General features: G+C 43.6%; 1 pseudogene; it reads right to left on the bottom strand.

The window, feature by feature from the left end:
• Positions 1-5895: 5895 nt before the first annotated feature.
• LOC136642727 (5S ribosomal RNA) lies at positions 5896-6015 on the bottom strand (annotated as a pseudogene).
• Positions 6016-9039: the final 3024 nt, after the last annotated feature.

The raw sequence follows: 9039 nt of genomic DNA, 5'->3' as shown, positions 1-9039 counted from the left end.
ATTAAGACTCATTGCTGTTGGACAGATCATGCTTATGCCCTCTTCCCATTCAGACCTGAGTTTTCATGCCTTGTTTCATGTCTTCTGACCACTGTCAGAAGTAGATTTGGGAACCTACAGCTGTCCCATGTGGTGAGCTTCTGCACCTATCTGTTGGAGCATCATTGATGTGGCAGAATTTAGATCTTCTGTACCTTTGGATCTCTGCAAAGATGGGAAGGGGCCTATTAACAATGCCATTCCCTGCAGGTTGATGGATCCTGCAGGACTCCTGAATGTTCTGGGGGAGCTTCCTGTTATCATGACTGGTTGTCCTGCTGAAGCCTTGGTAGACCTCTGGAAATGATTCAGACAGGTTGATTCCATCTCTCTGAAATGCCCTCTCCCTTCAGGTAGAGCCAGAACTCCTTGGTTGACTGAGGAGCTTGGGGGAGGGGGGTGACGTGGTTGGGGTGATGGCTAAAATGATGTTGGAGGACGATCCATGATGAAGCTGATCAAAGGCAATCTAGAATCTCTGCTACAGCCTACACTGTAGTGATGATGGTGGAAAAGAAACTATCCTTCCCTGCCACCATTGTGTCAGCTCAAAGAAGTTCAGTGAAGCTTTTCTGAGTGGCTAAGGGCCTCTTACATCCGGGTGCATTAGCAGATGTGGAGGAACCATAGGCAGTCTGCTGTGACTTTGCTGACAAAATAGCTATTTGCAAGGCACTTCACTAACAATTGCTCAGATACATTCCAGCTTGGATTTCAATTCAAGGGCAGATCCTGTTGATATGCTACAGTGCTTGCTTGGCCTGTTTAGTTAATTTTTTCAACTTGTTCTGTCTGAAGATCTGAACAGGTTGCTTGGAAGCTTGCAGCCAGCCTGCCTAACTCTGGCCTTACCTGTCTACCTAAGGGCAAGCAGACACTGCTTGGTTGAGACTGAGATTGAGACTGTAAATGACTCCATAACGGAGGGCAAGTTTCCACTGGTCTTGAAACAGGCCAAGGTTGAAAAAATCCTCCTACAATCCCACCAGACTGGCTAATTTCATACTTGTATCTAATTTGCCATTCTTGGGCCATGTGTTTGAACTCTAGGCGTTCTTGGATGAAACTGATCATCTGGATCATTATCAGTGTGGGTTTCAACCCAGTTTTGAGACTTGGGGCGCAATCCTAAACCACTTTCCAGTACTGACATAAGGACAGTGCAATTCCAAGGGAAGGGAACAAGCATTGCATTACCTTGAGGAGGCCTCCATGACTGCAGCCCCAACTGCAGGATGCAGCACATGCCCCACTGGCACAGCTATGCCAGTGCTGGAAAGGTGGTTAGGACTGCATCCTTAAGCTGTCATGGTTACCCTGGTAGAACTAGATGGAGGAGTACATCTCAGCTGGTTCTGCAGGATCCCTTGGCAGCTTTTGGGCAGGAGGTCTGGTCTAGAGGGTTGAGCCTCCATTTGCCTGAAGATAACATCCGAAGGTCACTAGTTCGAGGCCACCGGCACCGTGCGACCTTGAAGCAGCTGACAAGCTGAGCCGAGCTATTCCATCTGCTCTGAGCTTGGGAGGATGGAGGCCAGAATGTGCGACCAGATCAAGAAAGAAACCTTCTTTCAAATTGTAAAAATCCCTACGGGGATTTAAATTTGCCTGCCTATGTAAACCGCCTTGAATAAAGTCTAAGGAGAAATCTGAGGACCAAGAAAGGTGGTATAGAAATACCTGTATTATTATTATTGATACCATTAATCATGATATCCTTCTGGGCTACCTTGCTGGATTGGGCTTGGGAGACACAGTTGCTCCACTGATTAATGCTATGCAGAACATCTTGCTGTCCTGGCCCATGTTGGAAAGAAGGCAACTCTGCACTGGGGAAAGGAGAAGTATTAGCCTGTCAGTAGCCACCTGCAGTGCCAGAGGAAAGGGAGAGGAAGTACTAAGGTAGAGGAAGTCCAGACTGAAAGTCTGGTCAGGTCAGGCCCACCCAGCACAGTAGCAGCACTGATATGGTGCAAATGGTTGAGGCTCTCCTGACTCCCATGCTACTCCTGCTCAGCTGGTGTTTAAGCACATGCACAGAGTGGCAGTCAGAGCACCATATACAGCAAGCACCATGTATGGCAGCTTCTGCTCTGAGCAGTGAGGAGACATAGTGGCACTGCAGATAGTTGCCACTACTCACTGCACCACTGACATCAAGGAGCAGGATAGGAAGAAAGAGAGTTGATATTGATTGGGATGCCAAAGCAGCTATTTTTTCCTTTCCCACTAGTGTGGGACTAGCCTGGAGTGCATACTTTGTTAACACTATTATTTTTTCAGTGTGCCTTCTTTGGGTGCAAGATTGCTTGGGGACTTTCCTTCTCTACCAACACAAAATCAGAAGAGAGTCTTAGGGCACAATCCTAACCAGGTCTACTCAGAAGTGAGTCCTATTTTGTTCAATGGGACTTACTCACAGGAAAGTGTGGTTAGGATTGCGGCCTCATACACTGAAGATTGTTGGGAACTATTCATTGAGGAAGGAGACAACATCACCTATGAACCTCCTGTTAGAGGAGCTTGAAATGTCTAACTTCTGGGTGATCCAATAAAAATATATCTCTAGCATCTCTCCATTAATGTCCAAAAGATATTCACAACGTTTCACTTTTGTTTTGCTTAGTTAGCCTTTGGATTAAGACCCCAGCAAAAAGCATCAACAACAAAGGTAGTTTCTACTGTGAAAGCTCACAGGCAAACATTGTGCTTGTTTTCCTCCCCATCCCAATTTGGTTGTGCACATCATATAGTGGTCCACATCACTGTCAACTGCATGATGAGCAGTGGGTGAGCAAAGTTGCATCACTCATCTCAACCCACTAGTAACCAGGACATGTGGGAAACTGTTCAGAATGATGACAGGCATTCCATGTTCGAAGTGAATCTAGGCTGAAGGAAAGCTTCAGCCCACATTGAAAACAAACACAATTTGCAATGGTGTCAATCAGTCCCGAATGATGATGCCTCATTTGAAACTGACACAGTAACATTTTCCCAAGGAGGCAGGCAGGCAATGCCTCAATTTTAGTTCAAGGGTGAAAATCTGTAACATTCAAGCATAAGTTTAAGATCTTTTTTCAAGGGTTTTGGAGCATGGACTCACATGTGGAAGTTCTGGCAGAAGACATTTTTGTTACAACAAGCCTGGTGGTAAAATACAAAAAATTTTTTAAAAAGGATTTTTTTCATGACAGCTGAAGGATGCTGATCTGAAATGGATTGGGAGAATTATATTTTACAGTTTCACTAAACAGGAAAAAGTTGTCTGGCTTTATTTCCTCCACCTTCTAGGCCCTTTAATTAAAGCAGCATCATGGACTGCCTGCATTGTAATAAAACTCCACCGCATATCCAGGTACCAGGGGATTTATTAACTTGTACTTAGCTCTAGCAATCAGCAGCTACGGTCAGATGTGCCTGCTGATGATGACATCATCATTTTTGGCAGCTCCTTTCTATTAGTGTTGAGTGAGGTAATGTCCCCAATATTAAACTGACAGCAAGATTAATCATGATGGATTTGCTGTTTTTTTCTTTCTTTGTGATTTAAATTGGTATTCTATTGCTTTCATTCAGGATTATGAAAAGATCATTGTGATATTCACTTGGTCATTAGTGCACCCTGCACATAGAGGGCATTTTAGGCCTCCTAGTTTAGGCATACATTTTAAAAGCAAGTGAGATCTAATGAGGGGGGCTGTGTCAGAAGGAATGATACAAAAGAAGGACTCGCCCATCCTGACTCCGAGTAGACACCATCCTTCAGCACTGGTTTGAACTGACAATGGTCAGTGCAGGCGATTGGAAGCCTCTGCAGAAAGGCACATCATGTACAGTGAACTTATCATTGGCACTCCTATCTCATTTTCTTCACATTTTCTTTCTTTCACTTCTGCTACAGCAGAAGTAGCAGCAGTAGACTCAGGGCAGTGGCACTGGACAGTATCTCTAGTTGCGCTAACCCCAATCATTCTCATTGCATATCAGAGTAGGAATGTGTACTCTCACTCAATTCAAGAAATAACAACATGTGCATTATTGTAAACAAGGAATTTTTGGCCAACGGTCCAATGGTTAGCTTGGAATAACACCCCAACCACCTTTGTGCATTGTGGATAATGGGAACAGCCATATTTGTTGATCTACTACTGTGAATATGCAAGAAGCTCTGTATGATGCTAGTGGCATTTAGCAGTAGCAGGCATCACAGAAAACAATACTTGCTCTAGTGGAAGAAATGTTATGGGGCTTTGAAGAATAGCAGGAAACAACAGGGCCAGTGTGGTGCACAGAGGCAGGTCCTTGTGTCTTGTGTTTTTGTCTAAGCATCCAAGTATAGAAATGCAGATATCGCTGTAGTGACACTGCACAGCTCTGCATTCCAGCAGCATTCATTATTCTCCAGTCCAACTGCTTCCTTGCTGTAGCTCTGAAATGTGCTTAGGTAAGAATTCACTCCTGACATGCCAACAAAGACAAATCTGCTCATAAAGTATTTGTAAACCATGGGAAAGAGGGCTGCACCCAACAACGATGTGTATGGTTACACCCTTGGATCATCATCATCATCATCAAGTATTTGGCTCGGGTGCCCTAAATAAGTACTTCATGTGGCTCCACAGTGCTGAAATAGGAGGACAGAGAGCAGATTAGGAATTAACTGATGAGGAGATGGAATGAGTGCTGGAGAAAGGACACGAAAAGCCCCCTAACATGACCTTCCTTTTTTGGTTGTTTGGTTTCTATATCCCTGCATCTGAGCAGCGTGCAACTTAATCCGGTAGTGATTGCAAACTGCCTTGATACCCTTGCATGTAAGAGGCTTTAACAGGATAATATATTATTGTTGCTAGGTATTTTCAAGGACAAAGCCAGCAAAGAAGCAGTTGTGAAATGCTGGACTCGGTAGCCCTAAACCGAGTGTATAGCAAGCATATTGCTATTATTATTAATGTGGGTCTCTTAGATTTTTTTTTTTTTTTTTTTTGCAGCTTCTACAACAGCTGTGCTCCATCTCTGAAGCATATTTGTCTTTATCTTTGGCTGTTTTGTCATCATTGGCAGATGGCAGAAGGAATCTTAGGTGGGGTTGTTCTTTTAGCAAATTAAACAATGACCCAAGGTTTGCTCATTTCTTCCCACATGATTTCAGATTTCCATTTCTTCAGCATGGTTGAAACAAGAGCTCTGTGCTCAGAAATGCACAGAGATGGAGCATGGGATTGACTGGAGCGATGTGTCGGCCAATTCACATTAGCTCACAGGTTGATGTGGGTTGAGTCAATCTTTATTCAAGCTGGTAGTTTGATTGTTTTGTCACTCGCTCAGTTTATTCAGCAGCAGGTGATGACTTTTGTCCATTTTCAGCTCAAGACTGGAGCTGCAGTCAGGCATGAATGTAAACCCACCGATTCAGATGTCCACTGTTGTGAAGCTTCCTTGGGCTGGGCCATCTTATTCTGTGCCATGATTTGACCACAAATGGATGCAGCCCTGGAATAAAATTCAGGATCAAGCAGTAGCCACTCATTTCTCTCTTCTTACAGGCTGTAGCCACCACCATCAAGGAAGCAACAACGGGGGTGGGGGGGTGGGGAGCCCACTACCATGTTCTGTTGCATGTTCTTCACAAACTCAGAAGTGTGAGACTTCTGGCTTTATTTACTACAGGGACCACATGAATGAAGGAGCTTCTTCATTCAGTGACAGGATCACTGTGTCCTGGTCAAATGTGTTCCAGTTTTGGACATTTGCATCAATTCTTTTTGCATCCTGAACATCTGTGTCCCAATATATGCATATTTACATTTTTTTTTTGGTTGGCAACCTTCAATCTCGAAAGACTATGGTATAAGCCTACAGCACCCGGTATTCCCAGGCGGTCTCCCATCCAAGTACTAACCAGGCCTGACCCTGCTTAGCTTCCAAGCTCAGATGAGATTGGGCTTGTGCAAGGTAACAGTTGCTGCTCATATTTACTCATTAGATGTGCTTTTTATTTAATTTTAAAACACAAAGGTAGGATCAGTGGCATTGCAAGGGAGGTGTGGGGTGTGTGGTATTATTCCTACAAACCGTGATTTAAGTGATTTTAGTCACTAATGTGCGTCACCCCCCCTTTGATTGTTCAAAGAGCCAATGCGATGTTATTATTGCACAGCATGGAACCAATAAGGTGTTAGTAAGGTCACCTTGGGGTGGGTTTGTCACCACTAGTGACAAACAGCCCAATCCTGAGCTGCCCAGCGCATGGGGCTGCAGCGGCACTGAAAATGGCTGCCACTGCATCCTGCGCACTTCGCAGGCTGCAGATGACCTGCGGTGGGATGCAAATGACCAGGGCAAAAGAATACCCCAGACATGAATGTCCAGGGATGAAAATAACCAGGATGTATTTGATCAGGACACAATCGTCCAGGATGTAAATATCCTAGTACCTCTAATGATCTGAGTTCCCTCTTGCCAGTACTGAGTTGCAATAATACTAAACATTTATATAGTGCTTCACATGCATTATCTTAATGTTGTCCTTATGGCAACACTTTAAGGTGAATATTATCCTTTGTTTGTAGCTAGGCAAGGGAGGTTGAGTAGTTTATTGAAGACCGCCTACTGAGTTCATGACAAAGAAGAAATTTGAACCAGGTAAGTCCAGAGTCATAGCACAGTCTCTTAGGCAGCACTTTATATCAGCTTCTGAATTCTGTGCTATCCTACAGTAAATGAGGGAGTGACAAAACTAAGAATGCCCCCTTCCACCAATTTCCAGCAGTAGCAATAACTTCATAGAATAATCAGCATGAATAACAGTGGCATTGCTAGGAGGTGTGGGGACTGTGGGCCGCACTGGGTGACGCACACAGGTGGGGTGACGCGCACTGGGGGGGTGACATGCTAAAATCGTGGTGGTTAGGAGTAATACCGTCATGTTATATACTGTTGGATGCAGACTTTCCAGTAGAATGCAGTGCAAAACCAGAGTAAAATATCTCCTTTCTATCAAAAGTTATGTCCAAAAAACCAGAGAACAGACATGCAAAGCCAGGTGGATCCTGACAGTGATCTGGTTTAAACAGAAGTTCTTAAATTGAACTGGGCACTGGCTAGGGCTGAAAACCTTACTGATTTTGGAGGGGGGGAAGTGTTATTGCAGGCAGGCTACAGAGTAAATTCACTTGGTGGAACAGGGCTGGCTTCTGCTTATTTAATTATTTGTTTTACTTTAATTATGTATACTGATTTATTTTAATTTGATGATGTCACTTCCACCATGATATCACTTCTGGTGGGTCTTGGACAGATTGTCAATGTAAAAAGTAGGTTCCAGTGCTAAAAGTTTGAGAACTGCTGCAATAAGGTGTTAGTAAGTTGACACCCGGGGGTGACATGACACCACTAGTGACCAAAATCACTAAAATCACAATTTGGAAGAATAATACCATCATGTTATATATCAATCAATGCGTAATTTCATGCAGAATTCTTTGTTCTATCAAAAGGTACAGCCAAAAAAAGCAGTGGGGGTGGAGTGATGGTACATCACCATGCCCACCACCTGGGGTGTTGCTCTGCCCACTGCATGGGGGATGACATGCTGGCATCCCACACCGGGTGACATGAACCCTAGTGATGCCACTGATGAATAATCAAGGATTATAACAAAGGTGAGACATTTCTCTACATCACACACTGATTTCATTGCATTAAACACTGTTGGGCCAGTGGATATTTCTTGTGCTCTAGAGATTGCAAACTTAATGTACAGCACATTCATTCTGTGTGTGTGTGGAAAAATGAAATTCTTTCTTCCTTCCTGTTGGAAAACACTTTGGCAGTAATGCCTGGATTGTTTTCTTTGTAAATTACATTTTTGCTGTTTTCAAGATGTTTTCCTGACTTTCTTGAAATTTGACCCACTTAACAAGAACTGTAGACCTTGTTTCCATGTTTAGGGAGAAAAAAATTCTTCCAGGGCTGCGAGGGAGTAATGATTAAAACTTCCATGTGTGCAGCAAAGTCAGTCACTTTTTTCATTTAGTAGAAAATAATCTCCCATAACTGAAGGACATTTCTCCCACCATTGAATAAACAATGTGAAATCAGAGGCAGCCACTCCTCATGAGAGCACAGGCCACTCCAGCATTTTGTTAGGTTTTCAGAGCACATGATTGTCACATTTACTGAACAAAGAAGTCAGATCAGAGCTGAGGCCCTGATCCAAGATCTAATGTCCAATATCTAATAAGATGGTGGAGCAGGGAGCCCCACGGGCACGGGCAGGTGTACGTCTTCGCACTACTACTCCCTTATAAGTGAAGGTGCACAAACACTTGTGCACATTCTACTGGGATCCTCCTTAGTTCTGCACCAATGTGTTCCCCACTGCTGCCCATTTCTGTGACAGAGGCAAGAAGCACAGAGGACCAGGAGGGGGTAGCATTAACACATATTTCGCATTCAAGAGCATTTTTTTCACAGGAAATATAGCACAAAACAGAGCTATAGTAACCCCCTCTTCAGTATCCTGGGAAGTCTTCCATTTCTTTGTATCTGGTCATCATAAACACATAACTTTCTATGGTACTTACTAGCCCATATGTACTTCATCACAGGAATTCTGAGTAGTTTTCAGTGTTCAAAAGAGTGTATTTAAAGCAGTATGAAGAATTTATGTGCTGGAAAGAAAAGAACTAATATAAAAAAAATCTTGGGAAAAAGAGTATATTGACTTGGTAATGTTTTGAGAATGAATATTTCAAAATTCCTTGTGTTGGCTCTCTCTATGAATCATCATTGCCACTATGTCTAGCTTTTGCTTAGCAAAGTTCATTGCTTGACAGATGTGCCTTAACATAAGAACATAAAAAGAGCCCTGCTGAATCAGGCCAAAGGCCCATCTAGTCCAGCTTCCTGTAACTCACAGTGGCCCACCAGATGCCTCAGGAAGCACACAAGACCACAAAAGACCTGCATCCTGGTTCCATCTCTTGCATCTGG

The sequence above is a fragment of the Tiliqua scincoides genome, chromosome 2 (assembly GCF_035046505.1).
Source record: "Tiliqua scincoides isolate rTilSci1 chromosome 2, rTilSci1.hap2, whole genome shotgun sequence".
Lineage (NCBI taxonomy): Eukaryota > Metazoa > Chordata > Lepidosauria > Squamata > Scincidae > Tiliqua > Tiliqua scincoides.
The sequence above is the reverse complement of the archived record's forward strand: the minus strand, read 5'-3'. Positions and strand labels throughout refer to the sequence as shown.